The sequence below is a fragment of the Seriola dumerili genome, unplaced genomic scaffold (assembly GCF_002260705.1).
Source record: "Seriola dumerili isolate Sdu_G_001 unplaced genomic scaffold, Sdu_1.0 BDQW01000341.1, whole genome shotgun sequence".
NCBI lineage: Eukaryota > Metazoa > Chordata > Actinopteri > Carangiformes > Carangidae > Seriola > Seriola dumerili.
The window spans coordinates 119,138-132,622 of record NW_019174596.1 but is presented as its reverse complement, the minus strand read 5'-3'; the positions used below and the strand labels follow the sequence as shown (position 1 = coordinate 132,622).

Genomic DNA, 13,485 nt, shown 5'->3' with positions numbered 1-13,485 from the left:
CTGATGTTCACTGACCTATGCAACACCATTTGATCTCCGGCTACGGCTACAGTCGGGCCTGCTTCTCTCATTGCCCTTTACTGTATCTGACCCTCTTCGGGTCAGACAGACAGGGTCATCAGAACAGCAGGAATGCTCTGAGCACTGAGATGTGTGCAAAAATAAAATTTGCAAAACACTGCCTGTGATCCTGCAACAGCTCACACAGTCAGCTGGGAGAAGTTAATTGATTTGTGGCCTCACATCCTGACCTCCATTATTATCTCTGCTGTGTGTGATGCTATGTCAGCACCACTTAACGTTGACTATTCATTCTTGGGCTATAGCAGGAAGGAGTGTTTGGTGGTATAAGTGTGTGGAGGTGAAATATTGTAGCTGAAAGCTCAGTTCAGAGGGTGCATGATCTCCTACATCACTCTCCTAAACTCCTATTCTCATTTAAGCGACTGCATGAGGTTGCCTGGCTAATTGGAATTAATAGCCTTAACCAGGAACTGCTCCTTTCAACCAATCGCCGGCTCCGCCAGCTCATGATTATTCATGAGGCGGGCTCGGCGCGCCACCCCACTGGTTGAGGCTGAGAGAGAGGGAGGGGGCGGTGTCCACCGAAACTGCCGTGCGGGGTGGTGCGGAGCAGCTGAGTGTGCTTTGCGTAGGGCGAGATGTTGTTTTGTTGTGGCGATCAGCTGAATGTGGCATCGCTGTCCGGTCTGACACAACAGTGGGAAGCACCCCGAGCCCCTCCAGCTCTCCCTCCCCAGGAACGCGGGCACCGAGAGCAGCTCGATCTAGCGCATCACAATCCAGGAAATGCGGACTTCTGGCCCTTTCACTACGGGATAAATGGCTGCAGCGCCCGTACAGTAGCAAGCTGGTAAATATGAACCTTATTATTATTGCTGTGTTTATGACTTAAGCTCGGTGGTGTTGCAGTGGCTGTCACAGGGAGGGAGGAGTAGTATGGTGTGAAGTTGAAGGCAGGATCCCACCCGTGTTTTCACAGTAAGAGTGTGTCATGAAGTTGAGTTGTCTCGTTACGTGTTATAATGATAAACGGAGTTTTAAAAAAAAACAAAAAACAGTGAAGATGGGTAGCATGCGGCGCACCACAGCAGCAGTCAGTTCAGAGGGGTTTGGGTGGACTGTCGCGGTCCAAACTACAGCAGCTACGCGCAGCATTTTAAGCTGAAGCAGCGACGGGGGCGCTGCGCGGCAGCTGACAGCATATGCTTCATCATGTACCTTCATTCACCCCCGTTTGTCCTAAATGACAAACCGGTTGAGGAGAGCAACAGTGCGGACTCTCACACGCGCACGCACGCAGCCTATACGCACAAATGTAAGATTCGCGATCGGGCCCGTGAACTTATTTCTCATGGGCTACACCTACACTTGCCAGATTTTTAGAGGATGACATCATGCTTTTGTACTCACCAGCTGTTATATGATAGATGGGCTAAGTTTGGGACCCAAACAGGTTTATTTTGGCGGCCGTTCAGTAAGTAACACCTACTCTGCTTCAAGTTAAGCCCCTCTATTATTTAAGCTGTTTTATTATCACACTTCCCACACAGGGTTCACCTTTACACAGCAAGGGAACGACAATATTATTGTAGGATGGACTTTGGATACGGACACGATGAATGACTGTGTGACAGTTTTTGGGCAAAAATAGTTTCCTTACAAACCATATATACTCCATCAATTTGCTGAACAACAGAGTAGCAGGAAGTCACCTTGAGTAAGTAGCTGCATTTTTCTATCTATCTATCTATCTATCTATCTATCTATCTATCTATCTATCTATCTATCTATCTATCTATCTGTCCATCCGTGAGCATATATAAAAGAAATGTAAAGCTGACATAAAAGGTCTTATATTATATAAGAGAGTTGTTGCACTCTTTTTAGCTCTAATGTCAGTCTGGCAGGAAGTGAGGTAAGGATAGCACTTGAAATGTGTTGCTCTATGTAGATGAACAGTGGTTCATCACAGTGGTTGCACAGCTGTCTGCTTTAAAGCCAGGTGCTGCTGAGAAATTGTGTTTTATTTGTTTTTGGGGTTTTTTAAATATATTTCTGGAGGTTCAATATGCCTATAAATGCAACTCACCATCCAATCTAGAGGAATGTGGATGTTAAAAAAAATAATAATAATAATAACAGCAGTGCTGCAGTCTCCTCCTCCAGTTCTGGGTCTGTAGTACAACTTACAGCACAGGAATACAGTAAAGTGTCAGGCATCGGTGGTAAAGGGGGATGAGTGGAGAGAGGCCAATATGCAATTATTTCTTATTGAATCAGCACAAAGTGGCAGCCTTACAGTTCTCCGCTCTGGCCTGGATCAAGACCACTTGTGGTGCTGGCTGAAGAAAGGCGCTAGCTCAGCAGGCACCCAAAGAGAGCGCCGCTCCGTTCCCTTACAAACTTCCAAGATTGTTGGACATCCTGAAGCATTTGATCTAGGGTTTAGGGATTACTGCCATTTATGGTTTCAACATGGATTGGGATAAAAGCTGCTAGTCCGACTTACACTGATATTTTTATACCATTGTAACTTGGCAAACATATTAGAAGGTGGCTTGTTAAGAATAATTACTATGCTTTAAAGCTGGAGATGAATGTGCTATTATCTATATAGCTGCAGAACCTGTTTTCATACCAGTCAATAGTTTAGCAATGCCAGTTCCTCACAAAAAGCTTTGTCTCGCAGCTGTAGACTTGTGCAATGAGTTTGTTCAGGTACAATAAAAGCGAAACGTAACTGTGTAACACTGATTACTGAAGACCTCACTCAGTGAGCCAGGCAGGTTTGAGTGTGTGTCGTCTATATCTCTCCCTGGCACAAGCAACACTCCAGATGGAAAAGAGCAGTTTTCTGCCAATTAACACAGAACCACTCAACACCTTATACACTATATCTCTGCTTTCACATATACACACACTCACCTGGCATACCCTCTCCACTTCACTCCATCTCTCACACCCTGAGTCAGCCTCGCAGGTGGCAACGTGCTGATTTAAATGCATGAAATGCCATCATCAGGGAGAGGGTCGCGTGGAGTTCCTGCTAAAACCTTCAGACACGCCTCCTACAGATAACAAGGTGTGATAACCACGGCAACACAGGAGCAAAGGATCAGGAGATGATCTGCAGTTTTTTTTTTTTTTTTTTTTTCTCTAGTAAGAGTTACAAGTTGATGTGAAATTCTTAGGAGTTAAATAGATGGTGCGATGCCTATGACACTGTAGGAAAAGTGAACGAGCATGTTCAGTGTGCAGCCTGTTCAGCGTCACGCATGACTGTTGGTTCAACGGATTACACAAAGTATTAAACGGCTTGTACGAGCATGTTTAAGTTTTGTTTTCTTTAAGAGAGCATGTTGGACGGATGGCATTATCAGTCTCCTGCAAGAAAAATAAACACACACAGTGACAGACACACACACACACGTGCATGCACACACAGTGACACACACCCAGGCTGTAAAATCCTGGTGGCTGGTGGACACAACCTTTTCATGTCCCTGCTGCTGGTCATTAATCCTGTTCTCTGGAGCACCAGAGAAGAATAGACCCACTGTAGTGCTGAGAGACCAGAGTGAACCAGGAACAAGACCTTGGATACACATTCGCGCAAACACACACATGCACACACACACAATGCAAAATGGAGGCCAGGAGTGCCAGTCTGGCAACTTCACAAATGCCCCACTAGCCTAATAACTTTATTGCATGCATCCACTCTCATTGTGAATATATGCTTTATTAGGAAATGCTTTCTGTTATTTACTCTCGTAGCTTTGTGTGCGTTTGAATCATTTGGGTCAGCATGTGTGTCGGGACGGGTGTGTGCGTGCGTGTGCGTGTGTGTGTGTGTGTGTGTGTGTGGGGGGGGGGGGGGGTTGTCGTCTCTCAGTGTCTGGCTCCGGCTCAACCTCTCACCCAGGCCAGTGTGTTGGCTGCCCCTTCAAAATGGAGATAGAGTTTCCTTGTGTTTGCCAGGGAGCAAAGAGTCAGTACTGTAGAATATGTATGTTAGTGTGGCTGCATGCCCACATTCGTGTGTGCCGGCTCAGGTTATGTAACGGCATATGTAGATGATGATGTACATGTACAGCCGGGCAGGTACTGCAGAGAGAGGACGCATAACAGGGGGGTTACTGATTCAAACACTCCCTTCATAAGAGTTAATCATTACCCACTTAGGCACAGTTGGTGGCCAAGTGGAATGTCGGGTGGGGGTGGGGGTGCTGTTTGTAATGGCAATCCTCCCTCAAAATAGGCCACTTTATTATTACATCACAACAACTCCAAAAGTTCACCAGGCCATAATATGACATTTTGACTAGATTTACATTTTCTATTGTTCTCTGTGTATGTTCCAATCTGTTTTCTCCTCCTATCAACATTGAGGGTATTTTTGTGCATGTCTTCACTTTCCACAGTGGCCACTGTTGTGTAATAGTGATTGTTGTAGTGTGATTGTAAGCCTCTGCGCTGCTTACCACAGGTATGTCTGGAAAGCGTTTGGCCAGAATCTCATTGGTAAGATTTGTGTAATACTTGCAAGAAGCTGATGACTGCTTGGAAAAAAAAACCCCGTGATAAACGCTCATCAAACAGTATCTTATCATTGAGTGGATATTCAGATTGGAATGATCGAACTAAACCTGCACCCTCTGGAGGTTGGGCACGAGATTTTCTGGTGAGGATTCTTCGTTGCCTTGAAAGATTAGCTATGGATACATCCCTAGTGTGTGTATCGATCAGTGATGCAGGCGAGGTATTATATTTCACGATTAGATATCTCCACCTCTTCCAAATTTCTCACTTTCTTTCTCTGGGTCCCAAGGTACCCCTCTGACCACACCCCACAACCCTCAGCACACACACAGTTCCAGATCACAGATCAGTCGCATTGTTTGTGTGTGTGTGTGTGTGTGTGGGTGGGTGAGGATTAAGGAAAAGAAGAGAAAGCACAATATACTTTTATAATTAATCATTAATCACGTTTCGAATGAAATGAATGTCCTACTGGATCATTTGTCCTCTCTTTAGAACTGATTCCTCCTACTTCCTCTCCTCTAATTTACTTTCCTCTTCTGGTTTCCTCTCCCCTCTCAGCCCTTTTCTCTCCTCTTGTATACTTTCCTTACATTTCCTCTCCTCCTTTCTCCTTTACTCCCTCCTCCTCTCCTACCCTCTCACTTCCCCTCCTGTCCTCTCTTCTGATTTCCTTTACCCTTCTCCTTTCTCCTCTTCCCTTGTGTCCTCCACTTTCTCCCCTTTTGTTCTTCTTTTACCTCTTATTTCCTTTCCTCTCTTCACCTTTCCTCTCCTCATCTCCTTCTCTGGAGTCCTTTGTCTCAGCATGTAAGGCGTCCCTGCAGTAACTGCGAACGAGGATTGGAGGGGATTTCTGCTCTGTGGGAGGGTAAGAGGGCTTTGGGGGAAAATCCTTCCAACCCTACCGCGGATCTGCTGAGCAAATCAAGGCAGCAGGCGATGCTCCAGCACAATCTTCCCTTGCCATGTCACTGTCGCTGAAGCAGAGCGGTTGAACTAACCCTTGGACCCCCTCCTTTAGCTTCACTCTTTAAAAACCTTGTGAAATCTTTGGAACACCCTTTGGTAGAATCCAGATCTGTTTTGACTCTCTCTTGGCGCTGTCAGTCTGCAGTGCGCCGTGTTCAGCCTTGAGGAACGCTCTCTTACCTGGCGAGCCTTCATGCTATGAAGTGTGTTGGCTTGTGGAGAGCTCCGAGGCATGCTCTTTTTTTTATCTTTTAGGTCATAGCTTACAATATCATCCAGTAAACCACGGCTACCATTGAATAATGTGTCATATGTAAAGAATAAAATGAAAAAAGTTGCATGGTCTGTATGTGTGCTGTTGGTTGTACACGTTCATGTGCATTTGTTATTTAATGCTGAGTCCCTGTAGGCAAGCTGTGCCCTGACATTGTCAGGTAAGGTCATATAAAGAACACCTCATTTTAGATGCTGTTAATTATGCAGGAGTGTGGTCGACTGCCATCACTTGGGAAGGTCATTTGCTCCTCACCCTATTAAAGGGCACAGAACTCCACCGATTTTGGTCTGTGTGTGTGTTATGTTAAACTAGAACGGTTCATTTTTGTTGTGGTTTTGTGATGTTACTGATGCTGTGCTGACATCCTGTTTGAGGTTAAAACTACCTTTTAAAAAGCTTCAGCTTTTGCAGTTGTCTTCCATTTGATGTCAGTACACACTGCAAAGGAAGGTGTATTTACACAAGATGTGTTTGTGTACACTGTGTAGGTATGTCTCTGCATGTTTATGTATATTTTGTCGCTGTTTATGTGTATAATGTTTTTGCTGATGCTTCCATATTGCAGCCCCTAAGCGAGGGCGTCTGTTTCACCTAATTGAAGGTCAATATTTGCATGAGCATTCCTACAGACAACTTTCCTAGCTTGGTTTAGACAGAACACAGGCTACCACTGTACTTCAATAAAATGAGAGTGGTGCCTGTCATATTCTAGTCCAGCACTGCCAGACCTATCTCTCTCCACTACGTCTGCACTGTGTCAAAGCAGTGGAAAGCTCTTTCATAGCCTGCAATTATTCTGCAGGAGATGGAAAAAAAAACCCTTCCTGATTGTTTGATTTTGTTAAACCAAAAGCTCACAGATTCTCTTGCTAAATACTGCAGGGGTTTGGTTCTGAGAAATATTAGGCACATGGCTAATTAAATTTAGCAAACAAGGAAATTTCCCTATTGGATAGTAAACTTTCAAATTTATTACAGAGACAAAGACTTTGAAAACAGAATCTGTGACCGGAAGACAGAAAACAGAGGAAGACAAATGCAAAAGCCAGTGAGGCTTATTCCAGTGGTCCACATCTGTTGAGTCAGAGTAGTCATAGTCTGGGTAGTTTGGCTCTCCTGTATGTCGCAGGCTTACTGTCACAGCAGATACAAGAATTAAAGAGACAATTTTAGGGCCAAACTAGTGATTTTACACATTTACTACAAACCACTTATACTGAACAAAAAATAAATAAATTTGTTCAATTTTAGAGTTTATACCCAACAATCAAAAACTATATAGCATGCACTCAGAAATGGTCAGTCAAAATGTAATGTATGATTTTTAATGAAGGAAAACTTATTATCACCTTGTTTCATTTTTGTTGCTCTCGCAGCAAAATTGCTAAACGGGGGTCCAGCCGGGCAACAAACAAGAGCAGCCAGACAATCAGACTCATTGAATTGAAAACAACCGCTGGTTTTTCAAATTAATTTTGAAAGAGAAAATAAAGGTGAACAGTAAAATTATCACCCAGACTATCCTTTGTAAACATCTATCACAGTTTACAGACAACTTTGACCTGTCTATCCTCCCGTAGCTGTGCACACTCACAGTTTTGCTCAATGAGGTAAAACACTTTGTTTGTTTGTTTTTAAATCTCCAAATAAAGTGGTAGCTAATGTGGCAAAGCTTTGTCTGACCGCTTATGTTTTTAGACGTAGAACACTGCTGTGTTGCTGCATTTCGAAATCTCAAGAGTTACTTTGGTAGGTTTGGTGTTCTCATATACTAACACCTTGCAAACATGCTGGTGCAGTCCTTTTAAGTGGGCTGAGACCAAAAAACCGGTTGCACTCCTGTGGTACTTATTTTATTGTCAGTCTAAAATCAGTTTCTGCTGACTCTGGGTTCAAGGACAAAACCCTCTATGCTTATTTGGGTGTCTGTCTGAAAACCCTAATAATCCTTGATGAGACTGTTGAGTTGATCCAGCAGCCTCATAGTCAAACAAAAGGCGTGACAGTAGGTGAATCATCTTAGGCAGGCTCAAGATCCACAATGCACTGCAGCTTTAGTGAAGTAATCTCATGTCACATTTGTCACACTGTCATGGTGGATTACCGTCTGAAGATGAATGGTCAGGTGACGTTGCTGCTCAGCATCAATCCCTCTGTTAGTGAATTTGTGGATGGAAGGAGGAGAAAACAGTTTGATATTGCGGATGCTCTGTCCCACAGTAGCTTCAACATTTCTCTCTCACTTATCACAATGATCGCACAGGCCGGTTTTCCATTGGCATTCACACACAGGCATCATCTGTGCCATTGCTTCCTCTAGAAACTTCTGCACCCCACGAAAAAGATCCTCCCCTCCTTCCCTCCCTTTCTGCTTTTGCCAGAGCAAAACCCCAAAGCTGCTGACACAGACTCACCCAGCGTAATTGAGAAAATAAACAGATGATAAAAAAAAAGAAAAAAAAAAAGCATGTGCTGTTCGTCATAGGGCCGCATATTTATCCTCTGCTGCTGGATGTTAAAACCAAGGTTTTCATCACCTTTTGGGGGAGAAAGGATGGATGTGGTGGGATGATTGAGGAAAGAGGCAGTAGTTGAGGTTAGCACGTCAAGGTCCATCACATCAATCATTCTGTATTCTGTACCCGTTTATCCTGTGCAGGGTCATGTGACCTACACCATATGCCAGAACATATTGGGCTAGAGACCCATAGCATTAAAGCTAAAATGAATTGGATATTTGGATGATGTAAATGTTATTTCGGAATTCGATTTGCAGCCATTAGCAACACTATAGCTTCGACAGAGTAAGGCATTTGCGGTGAGAAGGACAGACAATGCTGTAGGAAGCTCTTCCTCAGTCGGAGGTGTTACAGTGTTTTCTATTATGTAATCCTGCTGTCCTCAACAACCTCAGACAGTCAGCAGTCCCAATGTTTGCACCCAGGTAGTTGTCCCCCCCACCCACCCACCGCTTTGCACTGTCAGCACAGTGCAAGGGAGCAACCCCAGCTAGGTCACTACAGACTTTGATTTTTCATCAACACTCTAATATGCTTAATGGCACTGCGCTGAGGAGAACCTGAGGAAACCCCTTCCCCTGGGGTCAGCTGATTGACAGGTTGCAACGGACAGTGACGAGCCTGGGGGGGGGGGGCACATGGTGTATCCCTGGCTGAAGGCTGGATGCCATCCACTCCCATAGGGAGACCAGGAGCTGCACAGCTGGTAGCATGTGACCAGCCAAGGAGACAGGCGCCTCCTCTCCTTGTTCTCCAGGAGCCTCTCTCTCTCTCTCTTTCTCTGCCTCACTACCAAAAAGAGCCTCCGAGCTGTAGTAGTATGTGGGTAGCGATGTGAAAGGCTGATTGGGATTCTTTGTGAGTACAGTCGTTGGAGCAGCGGGGCCGGGTTCCCACTCACTGCCCCTGAGTAGGGTGTCCATTACTGTGGGAGTGCCTAAATTACACAGAAGAGGGAGATCAGGAGAAACCCTAGTGAGAGTTTTGGAGAAACGAGGAGGAGGGGTGGAGGGTGTAGAGTGGAGAAATCAATTTGTCTTTGAGCAAAAGAGCATGAGACACACAGCTTTTTCCAGCAGTGGTAAAAAAAAGAAAGAAAGATGCCCTGTGTGTTATTACGATTGCAAAATTGTCTTTATTACAAGCAATGTAACGAGCAAGATTGTAAATCATGAATTAATGCCTTGAGCTGGATTCCATGGGATTTTTTTTTTTTTTTGTCAGAATGGAAGAATAATGTTTCTTTGTCAGCCTGTGAGATGGATGGTCTCTCTGGTCTTGTGAGAGCGAGTTGTCCCTGTTGCTAGGCCAGCAACAGTCTGTCTTTCATTGGTCATAGTTGTGTTTTATTACTTGCATCATTGGTCATGTTGTTATTGGCATCACGGAAACAGAAGTCATAGGTTGGCTGTTGTTTGTCAGTGACCAGGTTGAGAGCCTGCAACGATGGAAAGCTATAGTAGCTTTCCCCCTGATTTTCTGTTTTAACATTTGTTTCTCTTCTTGCTCAAGTGCCACCGCAAAACTCAGAAGCTGCAGTTTACTTTGCAGAGAGTATCAGTGTTTCATCCCATCAGTCTATGTAATGCACTGTTTATTGCTTTTCTGTGTAACTACAGTGTTATCAGATTATCGTCAGTGCAGTTTTTCATGGTGAGCAGTGTGTTATATTGTATTCTGCCTCTCATCAGCCAAGTCTTCACTACTTTAGTCTGTGTGTCTTCAAACAAGCCCGTATAAAGATTTATGAAAATGTTATCCTTCTGAATCCAGACTAGGCCTTTAGTCTCAGCGTGCTATTTATCTTTGTATTTGTTTTATCCTCTACCTAATGTCAGCCCTTTCTGAGCCATGGCAATGTGATTCTCTCGGCCCATCACTTTGCTCCGGAGTGAAATATCTCTATTGGATGTATTGCCATGAAATTCTCCCTGACTTTTCATCTAGCGCCATCATGAGGTTGACATCTTAACATCGTAACAGGTTGGATAACTGTGAGGTTTGCTACAGTTAGTCATGGTCCCTGGAGGGTGGATATTAATGACTTTAGTGATCCCATGATTTCTCATCTAGCTCCATCAAGACAAAATTTCAAATTTGTTGAATACTCAGGTTTATGACCAAATACTTGTCAAACTCATGAAATCCTCATCAACCTCAGCTTCACTTTGTGTGAAGTTGTAATTAGCAAATATTACCACTCTAACAGGCTAAACTATGGTGGTGAACATGGTAAACGTCACCATGTTAGCATGCTGGTGTTAGCATTTAGCTCAAACAACTGCTGTCCCCACAGCCTCACATAGCCGCAGCATAGTGAGAAAATATTACTTTATTTTGATGACAATAAATATTTTTACTTTATTAACTTCCTCTTTTTGAAATTTATCTCATGATCTAGTCACATACTTTCTGTTGTAGCTACTAAACACTAGCAAGTTTAAAGCTTTTTTTTTCATATCTATAGCCTATAATTTTAGACAGACCAACGAACTCAACAAACCCAGAATATAGCCAGCCAAACTGAGGGAGGGTTTATGTTGATGACCTGTCAATCATCCTTTCTACAGCCTACGTGAAATGACGTCTCTTGCAACCAAACGTCTGTTGAGTCTTGCCAGACCACAACGAGCAAAATGAAAACTGTGGGCTGGCGAGAGTGAGTCTGCCAAGACCCATCTAATGTGATTTTGCTTGTTTTTGTGACAGTTTGTGTTTCTGCTAGGTGCCAGTATGTGTGCATGTATGCATATGTGTGCCATAAAATCATAAAATACAGCGATTGTTCTCACTGAATCAGTCCTCCTCTCCATCTTCTTAATCACGAACCTCAGCTGTGGAGCTCGCTCTCTATCGTACCTCTTTCACTTTGTTGCAATTGTTCAGATGCTGCTTAACTTTGAGGTATGCACAGTTTGAGTTTTCTACAATTCGTAGTCAAGACTGCTTCAACAGTGAAAGTTATCCTACTCACCAGTCCCCAGATTAGATTTTATTGGTCTGTAGATTAGATTTCCTATCTTAGTTTAGCAGCTCACTGGAGGGCACGTCTTGCCATTTGTTTAAATTTTGTGAGTTCAGGCTTATGACTTCCTCATCTGCTCTTTAAATGGTCTATAAACACATTTCTACTGTTCCAGAGAAATCTGTTGAAATGTTAGGAAGCTGTTTTGTACATTTTGCTTAAGAACTTGCTGTATTTATTTAATCTGTTTGTACTATGAGCAACATCAACAGCAAACTCATACTTTATATTGTTTTGCTGTTTTTTTTTTTTGTCATTTTCATAATGGTAAATAATATTTAAGTTAAGCTATACTGAAAGCTCTAATTAGCTCTTATTAATTAAACATTCACTGAAAACCAATTATTTACAATCATACCGTCAACCCCCCACTTTGAATACAGCTGTTCTCTGAGCATTATTTTCTCAAAAATGTGGAGAACTGAAAAGTTTTTATAGACTTTAATCAACTTTATATTTTTGTGATTGCTTAGAGAAACTGAATAACTGAAGTAGTCTGAATCTGTGGCTGCTGACCACAAAAAGTCACCTGACAAGCTTGTTAACCACGAGCGCCATCAAGGTTTCTCTTATTGTTCAGCTGTCTAGGAAATGAACTTTAATGACTTGTTGATCATATCAGTGAATGTACAGTCAGAATGCAGAGCCTGTTTGTAATTGTGAAGAGGATATAGAAGAATTTGACTCCTGAAGATATTAAGTCATGCTGACTTGATTCATGAACCACCTTTTTTTCTTCTTTTTTTTTTCTTTTTTTTTTTTTTTTTTTACTGTGGTCTCCTACCTCACAATATTATTACTTGGGCAAACTTGGTTTCAGCACCCCTCAGTTTACTGTTACATTAGCAAAGCAAAAAAATCTGGCATTTTGTCTCAAAAAAAGTGACTCAATAAAAGTGAAGTTACTCACATCACGCAGTGAGTTGTGCAGTTGTACATGCTATTTGGTGAATAAAAAATATACTTTTCGACATGGTAATATGAAAGCTGGCTCCAATTCAAAACTATGACAAATTCACATTTTGTCAATTTGGAGAATTTGTATTGTGTTTTGACTGAGATCTATACAAGAGGTGCACTCTTCAGGCACAGCTGAATCAGCTGGTGCAGGGTGAATTGGACCCTGCTGACCACAGAGGCAGTGAATTCAAAGCATGAAAACTATTGAAATGACATCAAAAAAATGAAACTGTGTCAGAAAACTTGCCCTGGGATGCATAAAAGGATGTTCCTGCGCTGAATATCTCTGTGGTACAAATGCTCACCCGCAGAGAAGGGAAAAAAACAAAAAAAAAAAAACATGTCAGTACATAAAACCCAGATTGATGTTACATATACTCTGGCTATGTGCAACTTTCCAGTTTTAAAAAGATCCTGCATTGAATTTGGTCGTTCAATATCATCTTCTTGTGCGAAACCAAATGGTGTCGAGCCCATTAGTTTTTCTTTCCAGTGTAATTCTCCACAGAAACTCGGCTACCTGCCTCTCTGTCAGTCATGTTGGTGTGTTTCGCCTTTTCGCTGCACATCCTGCTGTGACCGCCTGCATTTAAACAATTAGACATGAGAGGCTGGGCTTTGTGTCATGCCTGATGGTTTTGCTTTTCTAAAACCAGGGCAAAGTGCTATGTGAGGCAGCTCATTCAGTTAGAAAACCTCATGATGAAATAATAATTAAAAGTTCTGTTCTTTAGCCAATAACCCTGATTGATAAGCCGTCCTCAAGTGCCTCCTTGAGACTGTGGAGACATGTAGTCAGCGTAATATTAAATTAATCAGCGTGTGGTTAAAGGTATGCACTTTATGGGATATTTTACAGCAGACAGGTATCACCCAATCAGAACTGATAACTGGAGCTTTCTCCCTGATAATGGCCAATTCATCATGCAACTGCTTGATACCCAATCTGCAGTCCTGAAGTGAGCAAATCATGTACCTGAGGTCACACTGAGATTGCGGTGTTATCTAGTAACCTGGCATGACAGAAAGCTCTTACAGTATACATTCCCAGTGGGGAAACATTCTCTGAGGTAACATAATGATCCGAGAAGACAGTGAATCCCAGCTTAGGGCGGCATGTTCAGGAACAGCGCTTCAACCTGTATTGGATGACAAGTCAGCCGTAC

At 42.9% G+C, this 13,485-nt stretch overlaps 1 protein-coding gene across 4 annotated transcripts in view; it reads left to right on the top strand.

The window, feature by feature from the left end:
- Positions 1-663: 663 nt before the first annotated feature.
- Positions 664-13,485, top strand: part of LOC111232880 (transcription factor HIVEP3-like) — a 49,713-nt gene continuing 36,891 nt past the window's right edge. For 3 of the 4 annotated variants that reach the window (XM_022760561.1, XM_022760560.1, XM_022760557.1), the window contains exon 1: positions 664-874. The gene's annotated coding sequence lies outside the window, so the exon portion shown is untranslated. Of the gene's footprint in view, positions 875-984; positions 1,003-13,485 lie in introns of those variants that run through there. The other variant, XM_022760558.1, reaches the window with a different exon arrangement.